Genomic DNA, 24265 nt, shown 5'->3' with positions numbered 1-24265 from the left:
CACAGTTGTCACCAGAAGCTTTAGATGAAGGATTGTCCAGCTCCTCAAACAGAACAATGTTGTCCTTTTGTTCCCCATGAGGCATGAAATGAATACTTGATGGGCTTCGTGGTGTTGGCTGCTCCATTCATTCACTTTAGCTCCCTTCCATCCTGATGGACTGTTAAAAGGATAGATACTTGATCCACAGCAAAAGGATGTTTAGTCTTTTCAAAGCCCTTCTCATCTCTGGGAAGCCTTTATAGGGAAAAAAGTTGAGGATGAGGGCAGATAATGGCAGGTTTGGTGAAAATATTGCTCCTATCATGTTTCTGTTTTGTCTTGTCTTGTCTGGTCTTTTCCTTTCTGTTTTACCCCCCTGTGCAGTTTGAATGGAGAGGAACATAGGAGACCTAAGAGGAGTTCAGTAGCCAAGTCTGTAGTGCCATACTACTTCACCACAGACTCTTGGGAGATTGTTCTCTTCCTTCACCCCTAAAAGTAAAGGTGATTTTAGTTTATCTTGCTTCTCAGCTAACCTGTCACAAAGGCCACCTCAGTATTTGAAAATTACCAAGTTTAGTTAAAAAACATCGTTATGCAATGGATTACATTGGAAGAGGGGCTGGAGATGGAGTGGGTGGACTCTGAGCAGTCTTAACTGTTGGAAGGAGAAGATAGGTAGGCAAGTTAAAAGACTCCCCTGCCTATTAAAATGCCATGTACCTAGGACTGGTCCTATGTAAACTGTCAGAGCTCCCAAGAACTGGCTTTTATACTAAACTTCAAGTGAGACCAAAGGGTGGAAAAGTAGTCGTCTGAGTTATTTTGAGGTTTTTATTATGTTCAGGCATTAATTTGGATGACAACAATGGTGTTTTTAGTGCAACAAGTAGAATTAAATAAGGAGTCTGGCAGAGGATCTGAGAAGCAAGAGGTGAAAATAAATAAAACGGAGCAGCGAAGAATGCAGAAAGAAACAGAAAGTGTTCAAAGGCATGTAAACGCGATGCAGGCTGGAGCCAAATTCATATGCAAACATCTAAGTTACAAATCCTCTTCCCTCCTTTTTTCCCTTCCGCTGTCCATGTGCCTGTACAGCCCCTGCCTCCTCTTGTGTTTACTGTCATGACAGAATTTAAGCAAAGGAACAGAGGGGAAAAAGAGACAGATGTGCCTATGTGGGAAGTTGCTTTGCCACTCAGTTGTGCATGGGAACCACATCTTTTTATGTAGTTTGTGGGAGAGGGATTTATTCTTTCAGCATTTTGAGAAAGACTTATGATTCCACCTGGATTTATGCACAATAGCTTTCCTGTCTGTACTCTTTATCTTTCTTTGAGAGCTCTCTCACTAAGTTATTTTCCTCCTGGGATGTATAAAGTGTACTCTCACCTACACTGGGATAAAAGACTCTTGAATATAAAGGCCTCTGCTGAAGGCCTTCTGCAAGTATTGTCCATTCCCATCAAATTTCACCTGGAGCTCATCTGTAGGGCCTTACTCAGGTTGGGTCATGTGGTGGGGCATTAGAAACTCAAAAGGGTAGGGCTATATGCTGTGATACTCCTTACAGGAACTTCACACTGAGGCTCTAAACCTGCAAGCCATTTAAGCTTGTTAATTGTAATGATTTTTCAGTCATCTCACTGCAGTCAGTGGTGCAGTGCCTGAGCTTAAAGCTGAAATCATGCTGAAGTGCTTTGCTGGCTTAAAGCCCAAGCTGGCTTTCAGTGTATTATAAGCAGCCTTTCCTGGGATGATGGTGAATTAGAATTGTGGTAAAGTATTTCTAGCAAGATGAAAAATCACCTCACATCTGAAAGTTTTATTGCTTTTTCCGCTTTCTATGAACTCAGAAATGAGGCCATTTCTATGAAAAATGGCACTTGAGAATATGAAATTTCCAGAAGTGGGAATCCCTTTTCTACCAGAAGTTGAATGCAATCGTTTTTGGAGAACAAGATGCTATCTCTGGAAATGGTGGTCCTGTGTGAAGCTTTAGACCTAAAAAATTAACTAAATGCTTTGAACAACATCTGCTTCTAAACTATACTTACCTTAGTGCCCCCATCCTGTGCTGAGGTCTGCCCAGAGCTGGTGTGATAGGGCTTCAGAGATGTCTGCATCCATGTGCTGCTGGGGGCCTACATACAAGGTGATCCATTCTCAGCCCCTGCTAACTTGTTTTCACTTCTCAGTACAGAACCACTTAGTGGGTCCATCCAAAATCCTGCTGCTGAAGAAGAGATTGGTTTGTGTTTATGGAACTGAAAGTAAGGCCACCAGTTAAACAGCATGTGATAGTTTCTGCTCTTCTAAATGTATTTCTTCAGAAAAATGTGTCCTGCTATAGGCAGGGTACTCCTGCAGAGCCGTATTATTCTGTAGTTCATAGTTGCATACTGAGTAATTTGAAAGCACACAATTTATTTAGTGCCATTTCACTCCTTAGCTTGCAGAATCTCTGTGAGAACTATTCCAGGTCCCTTGACCTTATTTTTTTCAGCTCTGTTTTGAACAGCGTGTCTGAAACATGTGTTTCATGTGTTACATTTCCTCTGTGGATTCATCTTTGACATTCAATGTGTGAACTTTTCCGATAATTAGTTCTCATCAGTAGAGCTGGTTCAGGTGCCACTGGAGATAGTTTAACTCAGTTTTCTTGTTGGGAATCCCAAAACACTTACAGGATGCAGTCCTGTAGCTGAGCGGGAGGGAGTGGAATTCTGTTGTTAACTGATCTCATCCTAAAGTCAGAGGATACTCTTGCATGCTTTCGTATGTCCATAGCCAGTTCACAAAGGCAGGGATTTAGCAAATGCATTCAACACACAAATTTTCACAGATCCTTGGGTTTACGCATTAGGTAGGTAAATCTGCCTCTCAGCTGGGTGAGGCTTTATTTCATGATTTCACAAGCACTTGCTTTACAAACATCTGTCAATTTAAAGTGGATTTACTTTCAAGACCTTTGCCAGTTGGATTTGATTGTTTCAAGTGGCACCTGAAGAGTGAACATCAGAGTGGTTAGTGCAGACTTGTTGCAAATGGAAATATTCCCTTTTTCCCTTTATTTGCTTGGGGTTGGGGTAGGTTTTAGGGGGGATGTATTAATCAGTCATGGAAAAATACCCAAAGCAGCAAGAAAAAAAAAATCCAGACTGCTCTGGAAATGATATGAAGTTTCTTCTTTACCTTTGATTGTATATCTTGCCTGCTCTTTCTTGCCAACAATTGCAGAAGTCTCTCCTGTTTCAGGAAGGGGGGAGGAGGTCACTAGAGAAATGATGATTGTTTTATTTATGATCATCTTAGTGGCATTAAATAACACACGGTACCATCCACGCTGGTATCTGATGACTTCTGTGGCTTTCAGTCCAAGGGCAGTGAACACAGGCTGCAGTTTGGAAATGCCTTTTGTCAGGCAACCTGTTCCACATGGGCTGGGAGGCTGCACCCGCAGCCGAGCCCGGTGCAACTGGCACACCCTCTGTGTACATTCTGCACATTCCACCAGTGACTTTGCTTATATAACCCTCCCCACGCTGCCTTCTTCTCCCCACATAGGTGAACTGCCGGCTGCCCTTGCTTAAACAGCTCCACCACCCTCACCCACCATCCAGGCATTTCTGATTTTGTTTCTCTTGTTCCTACTAGCTAAACACAAAGAGTTCCCAGCCTTGGGGGATTTCTTTTCAGGGCAGAGTTAAGGCAGTTGTCTAGCAGCTGCAGAAGCCAAAGTGACTTTGTATGTTACTGTGCTTTCCTGAATTGAAATCTTAAAAGCTGTTCACATAGAACAACTGCAGAGCAGTCCCCCTCAGCAGTAAGGCTGCAGGCTGGAGCTCAGTGTATGAGGTGGCTGCTGCTGTTTTCATTGAAATGCCTTGTGTTAGGCAAAGCTCTGCACTATCCCCAGCCACCCCTTCTCATTCCACATGGAAGGGAATGTTAACACCCAGCTTGTAAAAAACAACCAAAAAATCCAACGCCCCAAACACCAAATGTCTGGTGTCCTCACACAAAGATGTTCTTTAGGTACAAAGTGTACCTCCACACATCTCAAATAGTGTCATTAAAATAGATCCATCCAGGACATGAGTTCAGGTTTCAGCTGTTCTTGCAGGTGCTGGTGATTTTTTTTTCAACTTGGATTGCTCTATCAATGCTGTCAGTAATCTGTCAGGAATAGTTGGTACTGAGTGATCGTGATGATGCTGATGTCAATGTACATAGCATTAATAAATACAGAATCTGCTACTCACTGGCGGGCTGCACAGGTAAAGGGAATAGCAGTATCAGGAAACTGTGTTCCATAAAAAGCTTATTGCATTGGCCTGCTTCAGGAGTATTTTTAGTATTTCCAAAGATTTTTAAGTGTTGCTTTTAACCATCATCAGCTTCATCTGTAGAAATCTCTGGTGGAACACATCAGGCAGGTTTCCTTTCAAAGCTTCAGCGCATTTCTGGCTCCCGCCGCAGTCGGTTGGAATTGTGGGCATGCAGGAACTTTAGGAATGAATTGTTAGTTGTTGTTATTAATTTATTTGGGAAACACTAACAGTATGACTCATTAACTCATGTCTTGAAAATGCTGCACTCTTTCTTCACAATAAGCACGCTACTGGAAAGCACAACCTTCCGACACTGACTTGAAGTAGAATTTGAGCAACAGAGTTATGAATGGGGACTTACTTCACTAATCTGCAGAGCTGGAAAGCTGATAATATGCAACAGAGACAAAAGCACAGGGTTCAAGATCATGTGCTTTGTATCCTTAATGAAACCACCAGAATATATCTGAATGACATAGGACATACATAAATATGATGTCACCAGCTTGACAGAATGTTTTCCTGAGGGTTTTTGCATTGGTCTTGGTCTGGGGTTTTAATTTGATGTCATCTATTTGATCATTATATCCTGTTTATTTTAAAATTCTTGGCTAATTTACTTTCTCTTGCTGTAATTTCCATTTCCAAATTCTTTGATAAGTGTCAGCCAGTGCCTTTTCAGACATTTCCTCTGTATATAACCCAGAGAGCTGCTTAATCATAAGTCATATGTGCTGCAATATGGTTTTATTATTATTCATGTCTTTCTAAAAGGCGAAGCCAAATCTTAATTTGAGAGCACAATAGCTGAGTCTTTGAAAAAAGAGAATAGTAAGTCAGTCACTGTAGACCCAGCAATTTCCTTAGCAACCTTTCACAATAAAGGGCTCTGTGAAGTGCTTTTCACTCTGACTTTCTGTCACCTGTGTGTCTTTGGGGCTGCCCGTTTGCTCTTGTGACAGTCTTTGCTTAGGCAAGTTCTGTTCTGGAATGGAAGGGCTGTGTTACAGAAGGCCAGACTGCAGAGGACATATTCTTCCTGACTTCTCCTGTGTCTTTTTCTCTTTGCCTTGTGTCTTTTCTGAAAGGGCAGACTTCCTCTGGGAGGGACCTGTATGTGACCGAGGGCCCACAGCTTAGTGTCATCTCTGGAGGTGGCAGCACTGCCAGTACCTATCAGCACAGAGTGATGTCAGCACCAGATTTCATATCTATCTCCTTAGTGAGGAGTATAAGTAGAAATCAAAACCAGTTGTGCAAACGCGTTCTGTAGGGAAGCTGAAAAGAAATGCCTCCTGCCTGGATGTACCTAACTCCTCTCTCTAGATGCTTCCATTGATACATTCTGTTTGCTGGTTGTAAATCTAAAGCACTGGGTCTGAGACGTGTGTACTCATAATATTTAATGGAGTGGAATTGCCTGCAAGGATGGGGCCATTTTTAATACACCTTTCTGTGGCTCCTTGGGACATATGTGAACAATTTTAATGAAAAAAAAGAAGTTGCTTCTTAGTGATTCTTAGATGTCTTGTGGTTGATCATCTGTCCTGGACAGATGGATTCGGTCACTGTAAGCCAAATAAATAGATTAGCACTATCTTTGAAATGTATAGCCACAATTGGCATCTGGAGTTACCATACTCCCTCCCCTCAGTTCGGATGCCTTCACCTATACTGCTGAACTGGCCTAACTTTATATTCTGTTTGGCCTTGAGTCAGAACAGAGGACCACCTGCATGAAAGAGATGTGAAATGTTATGCGTGCCTTTGTAATGGGATAAAGTACCAGAGTACCAAGTCTGCAAATATTTTACTGAGCAGGTCATATATTAAGTAAAGTACTGAAAGGTAAAATGATAAATGATGAGGTCATTGTTTCAGAACTGGTGTCCAGGTGCTGAAAAGCCAGAGGGCTGAGAGTGAGTAAAAAGTGACTTCCTCTGAGCTTCATTGCCTTGGTGTGTTGCCTTCACTGTGCAGGGTGAAGCTGTGCTGTCTCCAGTATGCATTTTTGTGTAGAAATCTGCCTGTAATGCAAGAACATGGTAAAGGAAGGACAGAGATGTGCTCTTCAGTCATTATTCACTTTTTCAAGTGGCTCATGGGCTAAAAAAATACATTCTATATAAGGCTAGAATTTTGCCTTCTCTAATATAATTATTTATGAAAAGCTTTAACTAATTCTGCCTGACAAGCAAGTCATGGAGGCTGTTATGTATTCAGACATTTCCCCTCTCCTCCTTCACCCCTCAATTTTAACCCTTAAGCTGTGTATCAGCAAGTACCTCATCTCCAAACTAGCCCAGCAGTTCCAAACTCACTGGAAAGAAATTCAGGTGGAAACTTTCTGTCCTGCCCTGTCTTTTGGGATTAGCTTTGTACCAGTTTACTTGACTGCAGAAGAATCTAGTAACTGCAGGAGATGGGGTAAAGGTAGCGGATTAGATCTGGCCACTTCATGCAACTTGTCTGTCACTGTCATTATGAAGTGTTGGTAGTTTAGCTTAGAAGGAAACTGTTTGATTTGAAATTACCTCTCATTTGTGACTATTCCTTCAGTTCAGTGTGTGATCTAGATGCCCGGGTGTGAACATACGCATTTAGACTGATGTGGGTAGCACAAAGGTATGGGGTGGAGGGCCTATCAGTCATTTTTCAAAGCACTCATGCTTTGTCAACTATGCAACAGGCTGCTTTATTCTCTTTCTTCTGCCTGGGGCAGTGGAACATCAGTCAGGTATTTCCAGAGTCAGTTTTCTGGTGGTCTAGAGAGCTGACTGTGCTCACTAAAGGGTCAGTTCAAAGTCAGGGCTGATGCAAAGGGAGAAGTGAGATGGCACAGGCAGGAGGAGGGCAGGCTGGGAGAGAAAGCTGATCTTTCTGTGGCAGCAAGCTATGAGCAGGTAGAAAAGATAGACTTGTAAACTGGCATAATTTAAAGAGAAGTTCAGGAAAAGAATTTGGGTTTGAATTATATGCATATGTAATTGCTGCCCTTAGGCTCCAGTATTAAAGAATAAATTGCACAGATCTTCAAGAGCAGTAGGTTCCTTGTTTCTCAGGGGCTTTGGTCCCGAGGGACAGAATTCATCTCCTGTATTAGTAGTCAATGCCCTAATGGGATTCCCATTTCAGTAATGTCATTGCCTTCTTTCATAGGTGGAAAGCTCACTGCAGATTAAGAGACATGAGTAGTGGCCTGTTGCTATTTTACTGGCAGTGTATTTTACCTGAAGCCACTTGCTTGCTGCAGAAAAGGGCTTCTCATGGAAATAAGTTCTTTGGTGCCCCTGGCTTAGGCCCAGCACTGGCAAAGGGGGAGAGGGTTGTGTCCAGCCCAGCTGTGCACTCACTTTGATGGTGAGTGTTGAACACAGTCCTGAACCTTCTTTCTGTTTTGGGAGAGGAGAAAGTAAGAAAACGCACACCTTGCCCAGATGTAGGTGGGAATTAGTCTTTGGGCAGGAGAATCACACAATTATCATCTGAGTTTTTTTCTCTTTCTGGGTATAACAACCCTTGGAAAGCACGCAAGCACATGGCTCAGCTCCGAGTGAGGCAGCGTTGAAGCACAAAGTAGGCAAATTTGAAATTGTTTGGAGACTTTTCAGAGCTTCTCATTATCTCATTTGTGCATTTAATGACTATTGTGCATGTATGCATCAAGAGCTTTTGAGGTTTGGATGCCACTGGCAGTAGTTGGAAGGCCAGAGAGGTCTTACCTGCAACACAGGCACACTGCAGCCAGGCAGCTTGATCCCCTGGAGAGGAATTCTCATAAACAGTGGGGACAAAGCTGGTGTGTGAGCAGTATGGGGGCCCGATGCCATGTTTGCTACTTAATGCAAAGCAAAACCCACTGTTAAGACAAGACAGACAGGCTTCCAACTTGGGGGAGAGTCCTGGTGGAAGTGAGATGTTTCTAGAGAGGTGAGCTGTCTGTCAGAACAGCATCTTCAGCTCTCTTTGAGCAAGGTGGGGGAAAGATATCTGAACATATCAGTGGTAGATACTATGTGTTGATAGCCTGTGGCATTCTGTGTGGCCAGAACATCAGTCTGAACATGTGGAATAGATGATATGCTCATTTAACCTGGTAAGGCAGGAGTTTGAGAACAGCTCAGGTACATTAAGGGTAGAAACACTCCTGAACCAGGGAGCTTTCAAGATTTTAAGTCATGTATGAGACTTTGAAACTTACATTGTCTCCAAACAACTTAGCCAAAGCTCTCAGCTCTTAAAACTGTTCAAAGCGGAGAATGTGGTGGCCAAAGTGGTGGAGTCCTGTGTGCCTTGTGTAGGTCCTTGGCAGTGTGGGCTTTACTCTGGAGTCTGCGGTGCTGAGATAAGCTGAGTAACTGTCAGGGTTAGCTCTGTGGCACCATTTGCCTGAAAGATCATGAAATCAAAATAGGATTCTCATGGATATGTCATGAGCCCAGTCCTAGCTAAAAAGAGAGGCTGGATAATGAGGTTTAGAGGGTTTGATCTGTAATTTGTTTTTATCACGATAAAATATGCAAGTATGAAACTGAGGGCTTCTTATAACTCTTGTCCAAGGCACTACTTCCTTCTGATTAATATGGCTAAAATACTGAAGCAATGGGATGCAGTCAGGTGAAGAAATGAAACCACAATAATTGAGTAAAAGTTTTAATGAATTAAAAAAACAAATGAAAACCTTATGTAAAAAATATACACTGAGAAATCAATCCTTTCTTTCTGTCTTTCTTTTTCTGTCTTTCTGTCTTTCTTGGAATCCACCCTGAACCAGATGTTGGGAGTCTGTACTTTAGTGTTTTTGGATCACTGCCCAGACTTTTACCTATCTTTTCAGCTATTTACATGGGTTTTATTTCTCCAGCTGCGCTCTCACTGATACTGTACAGCCACAGAGCTGCTAAGTTGGGAGTCACTAATAGAGGGAGTTACTGCATTTTCATTGAGAGGAACAGTGATACAAAACATCAAATGGAAATGATTTTGTCTTTGCTCAGCAATCAAGAGGGTCAGGCTTAATGAAGGGTGTGAAGAAATCTGTTGTGGACAATGATAACACAGAAGGAGGGAAGGGAGTGGCATAAGGAATTTTCTTTCCAACACCATCACAGAGAAGGAGCAGACAGCTGCTGCTGCTGCTGTGTATGGGAAAAGGTGCAGGGGAATGTCTTTTGTTTAAAACAGACTCAATTCCCATTGTATTCTTTGGCTTTAAGTGGTTTTTAGTTTTGATGTTTTCTACCCTCTCTACCTTTTAATTTCCATGAAAAATTTTCTTCATATGTTTATTAATTATTCTGAATTTTTAGTTGGATTTTTGATCCATAAAGATTCAGTATGGAAGAAATAGAAGATTGTTGGCATAAATACATGTCATTTTTATGCTCTCGGCACAGAGTAGTTCTGTCATCTTGTGTTACAGCATGTAGCAACAGCAAAATCATGAGTGTACACGCCAGCCCTCTGACAGACCACTAAATCTCATTCATGGGCTTGCTCATGCAGTTGCACTAAAACTTTTAGTTCGTGTTGGCATAATGTTTTGCACGTTTCTAAATTATAACCTTCCAACTTGCAGTGGCCTCAGCTGTAAGGTTCAGACTGGGGAGAGGAGAAAGTTTCTCAACACAAGGTTGGTAAAGGCTCTCCTGAGTGGAGGAGTGTAATTTTTAAAGGTGTCGTGTGGCAGCCTGCCTAAGAGACTGATGCTTCAAGTTTGGTCCTGACTCTGGATTTAAGCCAATACCCTAGAGATTAAATATTCCGTAGCCTGTTACCAATCCCTTGAGCAATCTCATGTCTCCAGGTGCTGGTCTTTTACACAGGCTTCTTAGCAAAAGCAATTTCGTTGGCAGGAGGAATCAGCTAGTTCAGTTCAACTGGAATTTTTTAATGAAGTCTCTCATAGCAGTCGGGATGTGGATCATCTAATGAAAGGAAAGGCAAATGAAGAAAGGCAGGGGAAAATGGGGATATTCTGGAAGGCTCTTTTACAGCACTCTGTCTACAAAGAGGTGGCAGAATAGTGTGCCTAAGAGTGGGTGTGATGGGTCTGTGTGTGTGAGAACAACCCTTTGTTACTGAGCTTGCTCTGTGACATGCAGCACTCTTCATTTCATAAACAGCATCAGCTGTAAGCCTCACTATTTCTCCCCAACACCATGATTTTTCAGGATGGATATGAAGTGGTTAACTGAGCTACTCCCACCCAGCACAACTAACAGTGGTGGCCCTGTTCTTCAAGTGGATTGTATCATACAATCACCATGCTTGTCCCCAACTGGGGTGCACTATAAATATGCAAAAGTTGATCTAAATCTGGGTACATGTGAATGTAAATGCAGTACTAGTGGCTTTAGGGCAGTGTTGCTGAAGGCAAGCTAAAATAAGACATTTAAAAACCAATGACAATAAAAGTGTTAGCAACTTTAGTGTCTAGATCTAGGAGGTGACCAATAGATCAAGAATATGTGTTTTGTAACCCAGACTGTCTCATCTGTGTTCCCAAGTCTCCTGTTTTATCATCTTTAAAGCTAAATTTTGGCATCAAAATTCCTATTCTTCCACACTATCCTATACTAAAGATAATGTCTGGTAGCACATCATGGATATTTATATTAGTGCTTTTTAAGCATATGAAATTTTGATCCCTTTGACTCCCAAATAGATTAGTAGGAATTTTAAAGTTTTTCTAAAAGACTGCAAAAGTGCACAGTTTTATGTGTAAGAGACACGTGCTGGTATGGCCTGAGTATTCAGGTTTACACATCTTAGGCATGAGGAGATAGGTTTGTGCAAATGTGTATGGCCATATCAGCCAAAAGTGACTGCTCAAAGAGCACTCTTTAGACATATAATTTATGCAGTTTGCTAATGCTGTGTTGCATTTTAAGGGCCTCCTGAGGCCATCAGGTTTACCACTTGGGTAGATGCTATGTTGCTAACATGGCTCCTGTTAAATTTTGAAGGCTCTGGTTCTCTACTTACATTTTATATTGTGATTCAATCCTTATTTCTACAACTCACATTTCACTGTTTTCTTCTCTTCATTTTTTTTCCCATCCCAGCAGCCATCTGGCACTTTCTTCTGTCAGCCAAGTTTCTGCTCTTTACCTGGAGCCTTTCAAACAGTGACTCTAGAAGAGAGTGGATTAACAGTTGTCACTGGAAAATGAGTTTACTTCCAGCTGGAAAAGCTGTGAAATATAACTATTCATTGATACATTATGCATTTCTTCTTGGACACTCTTCATTCTATTTGAAGACAAATACCTGGGAATAGTTTTCCTTTGAGTTAAAAATCTGTGAGAAGACCCTTAGTGTCTTTAAAGTGAGTTGGCTGATTTTATTTGCTCGTATTACACTTGGGGGCTGAACGTAGCAAATGTGTTCTTTAGCAGACAGCTATTTGGGTTTAGCCAAAGATGAGATTTGAGACCTTAATCTGGGTCAGATTTAGTCAAAATGAAAGAGATTTGTGGGTATCCTCCTATGCTTACTTTTCTTTTTCATAGTAAACTGAAGGTTGTATTTGCCCTGCATTATCTGTGTCCCTTATATAATAAAAGGAAAAATACATAAATCACTTGAAGCAACCTATTCTCTTCTCTGTCCATGGTTTATTATAAGTACCCGAAGAGTAAAATTTGCTTGTGTACTTTTAATTATTTCAAGAACTGAAATGTCTCAGTTAGTAATAAAAGTGTCATTACTGTAAGGTTGTATGAGTTTTGGCTGTAAATCTTATTCACCTTGACTAGATCTCATACTTTAATTCACTGGGGTATAAAATACCATTTACATTAGTTCTTAGTTCACTTAATCATAATTAAATGACATCAGAGGCCAATAATTCCTCGAGACTCTTTCTTTGATGTGACACCAATAACAAACTGTGTTGGTAATGTGAAGGTGTTCTACTTCACTTTTACATTTGCCGTAGCCTTATACAGCATATAATGTTCTCTTTAGGTATAGACATATGCTCTTGTTACATGCACCATATGGGTCACAGATGTGGCTGACACGACTACATGACATCTTTTTTAATTTCATTGCACTCTACCAAGACTGCACCTTTTCCTGATGGGTTGAAGGGATTTCTGCTCAGGATTTTAATCTTTTTTCACCTGAATGATGAGTGGGGGGCAGGGATCCCTCTTTTTCAGCTATCAGGTTATATTGTATTAATAAAAACTCTTATGAAAGTAATATTTTGCTGCTGCTGAATTCATCGTCACCTTAAACATGGCTTCACTGCAGTGTGCTAGTGTTCCTTATTTCTGTATATACCTAATACTTGGGCTTTGCTTTGCATTTTTTATTCTGATCACAGTCAGAGGGTTCTTTTTTTTGGAAGCAGAAATGCCATCTTTATATGTTCTCCATGAACTTAAAAGAGTTTGAAATCCAGTTTTAAGTTTTGTGACTGCATTTTTATTTCAATGCTACTGAAGAAATACTTTTATGTTAAGGAACATGCTTGGAAGAAGGGGTTTGTTGCTATTCAATTTTGTCATAGTCAGATCAGTGTTACTGATCTGAAATGCTAATATTAGCTGTTAACATACACCAGCTCACTTTGCCTGTAAGTTCTGAACCAGAATGGCAATGTATTGCTCTCATGTAGCACTTTCTACACAGGCACAGTAACCTAGGAATACAGCTACCATGGTAACTACTGTGGTGGACCAAACTCAGGATTTTCCTGTAAAGAACACAGACCTCCAGCTGTGAATGGGACATTTGGATGTTATCTCAGTCAAAATACCTGTCCGTCTAACTAACTAAAACCTCCGTGAGCTCTTTGTTTTGTTGCGTGAGGTTGGAGGAACAGAAGTTATCTGAACGGTAGTGCTGGATAGGAAGTGCACTATTAAAAGTTCCAGGGCAACACTTGTTATGTGTTAAAGGCTTTCATAATTTATTAATGGTCTTTTTTGTGTTGCCTCCAGTGGAAGCTGAATTAGTTCCAAGAGGAAGCATACGGTTTATCATATCGGAGTTGAACAGGAGGCTATATGTATTCTTCCAGTAGCAGCAAACATACCCTTGGAAGATGAGTGTCCCAGTTAGGTTTGAGGTGAAGTTGGGTAATTATTTGCTTATGCCTAACAATAGGAAAGTGAATAACCACAAAATGGCACATTTGTATTAGGTAATTGGTCCTACACTATCCCTGTTCACCCAGTGAAACCCATATTTGGCAAGACCCATTGAAAACTAGATGCTTCAACCCCCTAAAACATTTTGCTATTTCTTGTGAGTACATTGCGTAGCCTGATGTGAGCATAGGGAGACTGAGCTAGCACAGAGTCCCAGGAGATTGAGCAGGAGAAGCCATGGATGGGGCAGCACTCATCAGACTTAGAAACAGTCTTTACTGCAGTTTGAAGTTCTTTTGTATGGCTTGTGAAAATCCTAACACCTTGCAAGTTTGCACTTCCTGGAGTAGAAAAAAAATTGTAATTAAGCCAGAAGTTCTAAATTAAAGTATTTATTAATGGGAACAAATGATTTCTTCTTTTCCAAGCATGAATGAACCTGAGGATGTGCAAATATGGCACTACTTTTTCACAAAGAGACCACACCTGAAACCAAACACTGAAAGGATGTAGGCTAACATGGAACTGCTTCAAGACCCCTGACAACCCAAATGGTAAGTTTTGCTCCTCTCTGTGAGATAGAGGGATGAGGGATGTTTTGGGATTTTCAGTGCACATTTATTCATTATTCTGACATTTCTTACTTCTGCCTGTGGGATGAGACAAGTAACGAGAAACACACATAAAATAAGTTTTTGTTTTAGTTTCATCTAGTATCTGTTTTTTTAAATGTAAGTAAAATGTTACTTCTGAAATGCACAACATGTTCTATAATGGACTAGTCAGGCAGTTTGTACTGAAACGAGTTGAATAATCTGTTATAGCTCTTGTACCATGTATTGTACAATGTCCTATCCTGTCTCAAGATACCCGAAATGCAGAATCACAAACCTAGATGAATAACTGGGAATTCTGTATTTATTTCAGTTACCCACTTTCTTACATACAGAAGCTAAAATCAGATATTTAAAAAACTGTGGTAAGTTATGTTAGTAGGAAAATGTACTGAGACCACACTTGTCTTACTTCTACTGAAAGCCAGTCCAGTTTTCTGAATGCACTTGGCAGTCTTTTAATGTAGTTGTCATCAGTCTCACAAAACTTCCCATGACTTTTTGTGACGTCTCTAGCAGTGTATTGCACTCTCACTTCCCAGGTACCTGCAGCCACTGGAAGAAAGTGCAGTGGAGCTCAGGAGGTCCCTGCTGTCTGCATTCCCCGTGCACAGAATTCCCTGTACACAGCGTGGCTTCCTGTCACTAATGCTATCTGTGAGATCAGGGCAATTAGTTTCATTAGATTTGGAAAGCTTTAATTTCAACTTTCACCTTCCATTTGAATATACATCCATTTGAATTTGAAAAGCAGAAGTAGATTGCAATTCAAAGGAACTCATTTGTGCAAAATATTTTGGAAAGGACATTTGGATAGTTTAAAAACGTTTTGGCTTTGTTTTAATGGGAAATTTGCCCAAATTAATTTGCTTCCACGGTTTCTGTTTTGCTGAAACAGCAAAGAGTTTTCTCACCCATCCCCACCCAGCTCATCTCATCTTGATAAACCTCTTCCTGAATCTCATTGATATTGATGGAAATTAGATATGAATGATATTCACATAGAAAGAAGCAATTCAGAATGAGTTTGGATTGACATTCACCACTTATGGCAGCCATAATTGGGCTAATTACACTAAATATATCTCTTTCTTTTGCAATGCAGAGAGGCTGGGTCCTGCCAGTGGAACCAGCTCTGGCCTAAACTTCTCAGTCATAGTTTTCCCGTCAATGCATATAATGTGTTCAAGGTCCTCCTTGATTCTTTACACCTCTTTCTTAAGGAATTGGTTTAGATTACCTCATTGCACTTTTTGTCAAGCTTATTTTGTAAAAGATTAGGCAAAGGCAAGCAGTCCTATTTCTCTAGAATAATCTTTATTAAAGGTCATGGCCTTTCTTCCTCCTTCTGAAACCTTAGAAGAGCCATAGGCTTTGTGTCCCCTCCAGACATTAAGGGGTCCATTTCAAAGCAGTGAATGTGGGAGGTGTACACACAAATCTTTCTAACAAATAACGGGATTTAGTTTTTGACTTGACCCTTCTGAGCACAACTTTGAAAACTTACCTGAGAGCATCTATCTGAAAAGTCTTCAGTCACCACTCTCTAGGATAGAGAATTTATGGGCAAGCAGGATTTAGGCTTTGCTTCAACTTACCTCTATGGCTGGAAGGAAAGCAAAAGATAATTCATTGTCTCTGGCTATTTCACTTCCTTGGGGCAACTGCTGCCTAAGTTGACCGTGGCAGGGTACTCTTTTACTGGAGCCTACTGATACGTACTGATACTAATAGTAAAGGGATGGACAGAGGCTTGCTGCAGTATCACGAACTCATTTCCCAGCCCTGTTGGTAGCCCATAAGATTGTGATGGCCCATGCTGTTAAACCAACATTTCATCCTGTCTGCTGCAGCAATCTAGAATGTGTTTTTTTTTGAGAATTTGCTTTTCTACATCCAGAATTTGCTTTTCTACATTCCAGAGCACTGGAACAGGTTGCCCAGGGGGGTTGTGGGGTCTCCTACGTTGAGGATATTCAAGGCCCGCCTAGACAAGTTCCTGTGTGATGTACTCTAGGTTACCCTGCTCTTGCAGGGGGGTTGGACTAGATGATCTTTTGAGGTCCTTTCCAACCCTTGGGATTCTGTGATTCTGTGATTTAAGGTTCAGACAATTGAATTTCACCTGTGAACCATTGGCATTAGAGGAAGGTGTACATAAAAGATGTAGACAGGGCTGTGATGATAGTGGGTGGGAGATTGTCAAGGTGGAACAGAGACTGAAGTATGAGCTACAAAGATTAATGCTGTGTATTGAAAGAGAAGACTGAAAAAAAAATGATCCCCAGGCCCGTTCTCAGTTTTTCATATGACAGGAGACATTGATATAAAGAGCAGCCAGAACAGAACAACTTGAAATTCCCCTGCTACATTTACTTGCTAGACCTAGCTGAACTCAAATGGGTTGATATTAACTCTTCCCTCTAGGGTGTCCATGAAATCTGTGGCAGGTTTCTTAGTGCTCTATGATGTTGTCAGTCAAATCCTCACATTTGGCAAGTCATGTAGAGAGGAATTCTGTGAGCTTGGCTTAACCAAGGCAAAGAGCAACTTCTACTGAATGTGGGAGATGTTTCATGTATTCAGGTGCTGTAGAAAGGCAGCTGAGACCCAGTGAAACCATTTCCTAAAGTGCTTTCAGGTAAGCCACAGAAGGTTCTGAAACAGGAAAGAAATGGTGCTGAGCCAGAAGCAATCTCATGAAATCAAAAAGCAACTGAATGAATTAGATGGGATCATTCATATAATTATCTAACTGGATACAATCAGAAGTAATTTTAACAGGTCAGGTTTTGACTGTGCATGCCACATTAAATCTCCAATATCACAGCATAGTTCTTTAGTCTAAATACCACTATCAACTCACATTAAATCAGGGGAAAACTTTCCTATTACCCCTTCAGGAATGAGGTGGGTTTTTCTGTTGTTTTTACAATGTAAGAAACAAATATATCTACTCTTGGATGTAGCTGTAGATGACTTGTTTTCTCTAATAGTGTATCGCGACTGATACATGGTCTGCAGAAGGTATACTCCCATTTGGATGCATGATTCATTCAGATAAATTACTTATCCAACCCTGGGATCTGTAAGAGAAAAGAAGCAATTAACCTTTCCTAATAAGAGCCAGAAGTAGGCCTTAAGGAAGTAAAAATAAAGGAGGTGGCTGGTGTTTAGTTTCCAGAGCAAGTTTTAACACCAGCAGATGGTGCTAAAATGTCCATTAAAAGGAAAAAAACCCAACAACCCAAACATCTCAGATTTCCTTAAAATCATAAACTGTCAGGGAAAGATAAATTGAGATACTTCAGCTAATTGCTGTGGAAAGTTGAATCGAGGGTGATGTTAGTCATCTTTTTACTTAGACTAGTATAGCACACGTGAAGATGCGCGTAGCCCTTATTTTCTATTTGCTTTCAAGATGGATCAGTTTTCCTGGAGCTAGGTCTTTACATTGGATAAGGTGACACAAGTATTTCAGGAATTTTCGTTCATATTCAAACTGAGGATTAAAAATTTGGTTGCATAATTTTGTTGATTAACTAAAGGAAGGATTTAGGATCTTTAGACTCATTTTCACTCTGAATATGTACTTGAAACAACTGGCAACTGTTTTGCTAAGGATATTGCTGTGTAATTTTGTCAGCCATTAAAGGGAAGCTATGTTGGTATGTACAGAAGCTCATAATATCACACAAGAAATAACTTCTTAAAAATCCATTGTAGAGCAGCTGTATGGTTAATTCAGGGATATTTGGTATAGGAATGCAGAAGTTCTCAGTTCTAGTTCAACTGGTCACATTGGTCTGAAGTTGATAACTACTGAGGGCTTCTAGCTACAACAAAGTGGGTTAGGATGGTCTCATGAGGCAGCATGCAGCCACCCCAGGCAGTCTGCATCCAGAACAACAAAAGAAAAACTTCTTGACAGCCTCTGCAAAGAGGGAATGCCACTAAAATGCCTCTTTTCCTCTTGGACTAAATCTAGTATGTCTTTGCATGTGTGCGGTAGCAAAGAGAAAAAGGGTGGAGGGGAATAGATCATGGAGAGTGTTTCAGAACTAGCCCGGGTGAGTTTCTTTCCAATACCCAGTAGTTTACATAGGACCCACTTTTATTTGGTTCACTGAGCCTCATCCTCTCAGGTATAATTGTGATTTATGTCACAATTGTTTGAATTATTAATGATGGTAGTTTAGGGTCAGAACTGGGCACATCTCTTTAAGCAGCATAAAGAAATTATGCCGAAATTTCTGAGCACTAATGCCCAGAAGCATTCAAAATGCTATATTCTGGCTTAAAATGTACAGCCCTGGAAGACTTTGGAGCTAAGGACTCTGCAGCAAGCTTGGCTTACATTTAAAAGACCCTAGCTTCATAAACAGTGACTATTCTATGTCACATCAGAGGTTGAAGCAACATACTGGTACTATGAGTCTAGACAATCTGTGAAGCCAGTCCTACAAAATGAGCCTATCCTTTCTAAGGATCTAAAAGTTATTCTCAGCAAGACAATGAATATAAAATCAATTTCAGCAGAATACTTTTATCTAATATATCCAAGAGTGGTGAGCCACATTGTGCTATCTCTTACCTGTACTTGTGACAGTCTTGCCCTAAATAAGGGCTGAGAAACACCTTCAGAGTTTGTCTCAACATAATGTTTTATGGCTTTGAAGATTGTGCAGCCACTTGGGACTGCATATATACACCTCCCTGCTGCTCACTTCATGAGTACCCCTCTGCAAGGATCATCCAGGTGACTGAGTAATGCAAAGTGTATACACAATGACTTATTATAATATCCTATTTAATTACTTTTTGGCAGTGATGGTGTGTAATTATTTACTGCCCTATCGAACTGGTCACTGAATGACTGTGAAATGCAGATTCTTAGTGGCACTGTCATTTTGGTAATGAGAGGCTCTGTCTCACGAGAATGTGTGCTTGTTAAGTTGTAATTTGCTTAAAAAAATAATGAAAGACAGAGGTTATTTAGGAAGGAAGGCTTAAGACCAAGATTATATTCAAAGGAAATTAAAGACAGGAAGCCCCAGGGTGTTACAGCCCTGCCATGCAGCTCCTATTAAAGCAAATGAAGTCTTACAAGCAGCACAAATAGTGATGTCTGCAGTAAGGCTGCCCAGCACTTTCTATTATAAGATCCTGTTTTCTGTTTCTTATAACTTTGCCAAACTTAAACCATTTGGGCCAAAATTTTCCATGCTGCCTGCCTTGGGCGAATATTTTTGAGAGTTTACTCTAAAATGCTCAGCTATTTCTCCATCTGGGGTTAGAGCTAAAAAGAAGGGATATTGTTTTGCCTGTGTTGACAGGGATGTGTGTAGGTATGTGTGTGTATAAGCAACCTTACATATGTATAAATCAGAAACTTTGTCTTTTTGTGAACTGTCAGTGCTTCCGTGGTCTGTAGTGAGGACTTCAAATTTGGCCAATTATTTCTTTCTTTATTTATTTTGATCTGGAAATGGCATTTTTAACATGCTCACGTGAGAGTCTTGAATTTGACGACTATGTTTTTGGGACATGCTACCAGAGAGCTCCACCATGGAAACACACGCACTGAAGAGGACATAGCAAGCAATTGCATACCTCTGGTTGCACTGTAGCTGTAGTAAGTCTGGGCAGAAGATAAGAAAACAGGAATGACCAACTCTGCTCAGCTCTCTGTGCTCCTTTCAACTAGTGCTATGGCAGTGGAGAAGAGAAGGAACCTGTACTGCAAAAGGTGAAGGACAGTAGGTGAAGGATAAAACGGCAGGGCAATAGGATAGAGGTTAAGAGGGAAGAAAAGAACTTAAGAAGGCAGGGATATAGAAGCAGTGGCACACGTTAGCAGTGAAAAATTGGAAAGGGTGCTCTGGAGAGAGCATAGATAAACAGGGGCACAAATGTTCTAGAACCACTACACCTTTGCACTTGAAACCCAAAGACATGGCTGGTTTCTCCCTCTCTTGCAAGTGGCAAAGTCAAGCAGAGTGTGTTGTGTGACTGCCCAGTGGGGTGGAATTGTGCCTGATGCCATTTGAATTCCAGTGTAAACATTTACAAACTATTGAAATAATGTTTCCAATGTGAAGTCAAAGGTCTCGTGATGGTTAATTAGGACCACAAACATTATCTTAATAGCTTGTGGGGTGTAACTGTTCACTTGTATCCATTTGCCATCCACCTACATCTTTCACTATGTGCCTCTCTTGCATCACATGCTCCCATCGTCCTTCTCATTGCTGCCCTCTTCAGGGCAGCTTTGCTGCTCCCCTCATACACCCTTATTCTGCACCTTACCTTTTCATTTCTCTTTTTAGTTCATATCTAACCCTAGTCACTACATTTGCGTTTTCTTTTGCATTCTCCTTTCCCTTCACTACCATGAGCAAACACAGCATTCTCCTATTGCCAAAGGCCATACTGGAGTTCTTTGTTAGCCTGGCCACATCTTTGGACTCACTCAGGCTGCCTGTGGGTAAATCTTTCTGCCTCTTCCAACACGCGGAGAACCTGCCCTTCACATAAAGATGTGAACTCACATGCAAAGGCATTTGTGGGTTCCTTTCAGTTCATGTTTCACTAAACCAATGTCCCCCCTCTGCTTTCTGCAACCTTGCCCTTGCAGAGTCCATTCAAACTCTGCTACTTAGATAATTTTCCTGGCTCTTGGTCTTATTTCACACATTCTGCTGTCTTGCTCTTCTCGCTCCCACTTTCACCCTGTTCTATGTCTGGGATGGTTCTGCATCATTATTTACAGCTGTCTTCACTTTCCAGCAATGCAGATTTTTCCCACATGATAGTCTACTCCTGCAATCATTTCCATGCTTCCATCTCAAGCTGGGAGGTGTCAAAGAAAGCCTGCAAAGTGAAAAGTTTATTATTACTTGATACTTTTCTGAAAAGTATCTTTTACCAAAATGCTTACTGAGCAGTGCTGGCTGAGCAGGCAGCGGCATGCCAAACTGCATGAGCATGTGTATTTACATCTCTGCTGCTTTGTCTTTCCATTCATGCTACCCCAACTCACTTTTCCCTCCACCCCCTTTTCCTCTTTCCCAGATTACAAGGTATGACCTGCTTTTTTTATAACTTATGTCCAGTACCCTGCACAATATATCTTTCTCCAGTCATTGACTGGCCTCAGGCAGCATAGGATCATAGAATAGTTAGGGTTAGAAAGGGCCTTAAGATCATCCAGTTCCAATCTCCCTGCCGTGGGCAGGGATGCCTCACACTAGACCATGTTGCCCAAGGCTCTGTGCAACCCAGCCTTGAACACTGCCAGGGTTGGAGCATTTGCAACTTCTTCAGGCAACCTCTGCCAGTGCCTCACCACCCTCACAGTGAAGAACTTCCTTAGCATGACATACACAATGTTAAAAAGGATTGATGTGACTTTGAAAAACCCCAGTAACTTAGAAATTTGCATTTTGAAAAATGAGCCTTCAAGGATCCAGCCTATTTCATCACAGCTGGACTATGAAAGCAGTAGCACACTCTCATCTTCATGTAATTAGGAGAAAATATCCTATGTTATCATTGAGCATTGGAAATATTTTTGGAGCTTTCTTCTTTAATCTTACATTGTGTGTGTTGTCTTTGCAACAATACTTTTTGCTATGGCAACAACTATTTTATTAGAATCCAGGGCATGAATGTGTAATGCTGCATGGACCCTATTGCTCCTGAGAGAAATCAACTTTAGGAAGATTTGTTTTGGCCAAACTTTCAAGGAGGAAACAAAGTGTAAAAATATGCATTAACTGAAAAAAAACCCCAAATTTACTTTTTAGCAACATTTCCCATTATTCTATGCTATTGTTCTCTCATTACAGCCTCAGGTTTGAAGACATGAGCTATGTTTTGGAAAATGACAGGGTGGGGAATGTTATTTTGCTCACATTAATTTATTGTCATAATTTTGTACATCAGAAAGTGGTTTCTTTCTTGACTCACTTGAGCAACATCTGGATCTTGCTGTACCCCCTCCCATTCTTCCAGTTGGGGATCAGCATCAGCTGTGGCTTTATGCAGAGGCACAGTGTAGGATCAAGACTGTAATTTAACATCTCATTCAGCTGATATGAAGATGTAATTGTAATTAGGAGCCCCAGGGTCCATTAAGCACATGTATGAACCTGGAATTTAAGCTGTGTTTGGATGTATTATGTCTAAACTCTCTAGTGGGTAATAAACCTGTTAGCCAAGAAAAGCCAGAGGCGAGACTTTGTCTGGAGGTACCGTAGGACTTCCCTGGAGGTCCTTCAAACAGTGAATCATCAATGTTAAAATGCTTGCAGCTGAATTCCCAGCTCAGGCTCAACTACAGAAAGCGAAATAGAAAAACTACAGGGAAGTTGGGCAATTGAATTATCTCCTCAGGGTGCCCAGTGCTTGACAGGCGTTTTCTGAAATCAGAACAGTTGGTAAATGGGTCTAACTTGTCATAATGCTGCTGTATGCTGAGGGCTTTTTAAGATCTTCAAAGCATCATCATCATCTTTCCTGTCTAAAGTCAATGGGAGACCCTGTCTAGTGAACAAGAAAAGACAACAGTGTCCAGAGCTTTCCATTTGGCACCAGTGTTGCAAACTGCTCTTTCCAGAGGCAGGATCTTGCATTTCATAAGTGGACTCAGCTCTGATTATTTGAACAGGAAGCATGTAGTAAATATTGCTACTGTTAAAGCTTTTTTTTGCTCTTCTTTTTTTCTTTTCTTTTTTTAAGACTTTGTAACTGTTGTGCCCTTCTAACACAGGTAAGGATTTGAACTTTGTTAACAGTTGAAGGGTTAATAAAATAGATTCAGTGTATTCCTTCCCCTTATCTCTGAACTAGTAGTTACTAGGCCTTTTTGTCGCTGTTCTGTCTTCCAGATACCGTTTGTTTTCACCACGTAATGATACAAATAATACAGAAAGAGGCCAAAACTGTTGTCTTTCAGGCAAAACTCCACAGGTGTCAATGGGTTCAGGTCTCATTCACAAAAGTGCAGCTATGACATAGAAATATTCTTTTTAAATATGCTTTTAGTTTTAGCTGGTTGCTAGGGGTGTATGCACAGATATCTGCTGCTGTAAATGTCAGAAGTAGATTCTGTTGTGTCTGCTCTTGTATGTCTGATGGAGATTTGAGTGTTATAAAATCTGCAAAGTCACTAAATGAGATTTATAATTAGACCTGACAGCCTTATTGAAGTTAATAGGTGGTACAGTGAGCAAAACCAGTCCATCATAGGTAGAAAATATCTCTTTGAAAGGTGAAATGCATTTTGATAGTGGATCATCTCAGAACCATATGCAGGCCTTCCATCTAATTCTGTCTACACTGATGTTCTGGACACACGTTTCCTGAAAAGGAAACCTGTTGTGTGGGTGGAGTGAGGACATCAGCCATTGAAGCTGCCCTTTGGAGCTGCACAAAGATTTCAGGATCGCTCTTTGTCTTCACACTTCCATAACTTCTGATGAGATTCACACAGGTTTGAAGTGAACATCTGGATGGGGTATTCCTTCTACCCAAACCCATGCTTCACTTGCCGCATCTCCTGTGACTTAGGCTTTCCAGGAAGGGTCTGCTTTTGATTACATGTCAGCACTTGATTTTCAGAGGGGTCAGGAATCAGTTCTGGTTTGAGATGCGCCGGTTGGCTGTAAAGCAAACATTGGGCAAATGTGCATCTTATCATCTCACCATAGCTGTTGCTGACTAGCCAAGGATTTCTTTGTGTTTTACTACCCAGAAGACAAAGGAAGATACATTGATCAACTAATTTTTGCATTATTTTATGAAGTAATTGATTATTATGTAAACTAACCTGAAGCAGCGTTACTGAAAATAGCACTCCTCCAGCCACAGAGTAATGTTAAAGCAGGTGGGATGGAATCGTACCATTATTTGATGTGAATGCCAGCCAGGGCTTAGAGGACAAGTGACCCCTCGCAGATTCAGAGATAGTCTTTCTGCTGGAGCCCCTTTGATCTAGTGGTCATGGTGAGCGACAGCTTCCCTGAATGAGACTTATCTACCTGTGGGGAAAGGACTATTAATGGAATAATCTTTCATATCCACTTGAAGAAAGGAATTTCACAAATGCAAAAAAAAAAATGTATGTGTAAATGAATGTGTGCTAATGGGAACTGTCATCAAGGGAATCTTGTGCAAGCAGTTCCCAAATGGATGCAAGATACTGTGGGTAACTTAGGGTGTCCAGCTG

General features: G+C 40.9%; 1 protein-coding gene across 1 annotated transcript in view; it reads left to right on the top strand.

The window, feature by feature from the left end:
- Positions 1–13865: 13865 nt before the first annotated feature.
- ZDHHC15 (zinc finger DHHC-type palmitoyltransferase 15) overlaps positions 13866–24265 on the top strand; it is a 142864-nt gene continuing 132464 nt past the window's right edge. The window contains exon 1 of the mRNA XM_061361872.1: positions 13866–13974. The gene's annotated coding sequence lies outside the window, so the exon portion shown is untranslated. The remainder of the gene's footprint in view (positions 13975–24265) is intronic.

The sequence above is a fragment of the Neopsephotus bourkii genome, unplaced genomic scaffold (assembly GCF_033783945.1).
Source record: "Neopsephotus bourkii isolate Nb327-2 ecotype Australia unplaced genomic scaffold, CSIRO-AGI_Nbou_v1 NB_1067, whole genome shotgun sequence".
Classification (NCBI taxonomy): Eukaryota; Metazoa; Chordata; class Aves; order Psittaciformes; family Psittacidae; genus Neopsephotus; species Neopsephotus bourkii.
The sequence above is the reverse complement of the archived record's forward strand: the minus strand, read 5'-3'. Positions and strand labels throughout refer to the sequence as shown.